General features: G+C 32.2%; 1 protein-coding gene across 4 annotated transcripts in view; it reads right to left on the reverse strand.

Annotated features, from left to right (window-relative positions):
- The window catches only part of LOC106871447 (uncharacterized), a 16826-nt gene that overhangs the window by 12984 nt on the left and 3258 nt on the right, over positions 1 to 584 (reverse strand). The gene's annotated exons all lie outside the window — the stretch shown is intronic.

Below are 584 nucleotides of genomic sequence, written 5' to 3' on the forward strand. Positions count from 1 at the left end.
ATATATATATATATATATATATATATATATATATATAAGCAGTTTGCAATGTTTAAACCGAAAAGATAATTGTCACTAAATGTAGCTAGGAAGTTAGAAAACACGTACATTGCTAGAAATAAGAGCTAAACCACTCTAATGTTATAGTTAAGGCACATGAATGAAACGATATGCACTAACAGGGATCATAATCGTCCGAAAAGGGCCGATCGAGTATTAATCTTAATCGACACTTTTCGCAGGTTTACCGTCCTTGTTAGTGCATATTTTTGCATTTATGTACGTGAATTACAGGATTAGATCTGTTTAGCTCTTATTTCTAGCAATGTAGGTGTTTTGTATATGTATATAGCGTTGCTACTTCTAACGGTCACTTGGCTATGTAACATCTTAGCTCGTAAGTTACCTCATCATTTCGCATTTGTCTTGCTTTTATATGTTAATTCCCTGAAGATAAATATATGTGGAATTCCAGCAGCTCTTACTTCTTTGGAGGAGAGCACACATATATTTTGAAACATGTGTAGGAATTAAAGGAACTTTTATTTATATGCATTTGGCTCCATTTATTGTTTTTATTCATA

The sequence above is a fragment of the Octopus bimaculoides genome, chromosome 17 (assembly GCF_001194135.2).
Source record: "Octopus bimaculoides isolate UCB-OBI-ISO-001 chromosome 17, ASM119413v2, whole genome shotgun sequence".
NCBI lineage: Eukaryota > Metazoa > Mollusca > Cephalopoda > Octopoda > Octopodidae > Octopus > Octopus bimaculoides.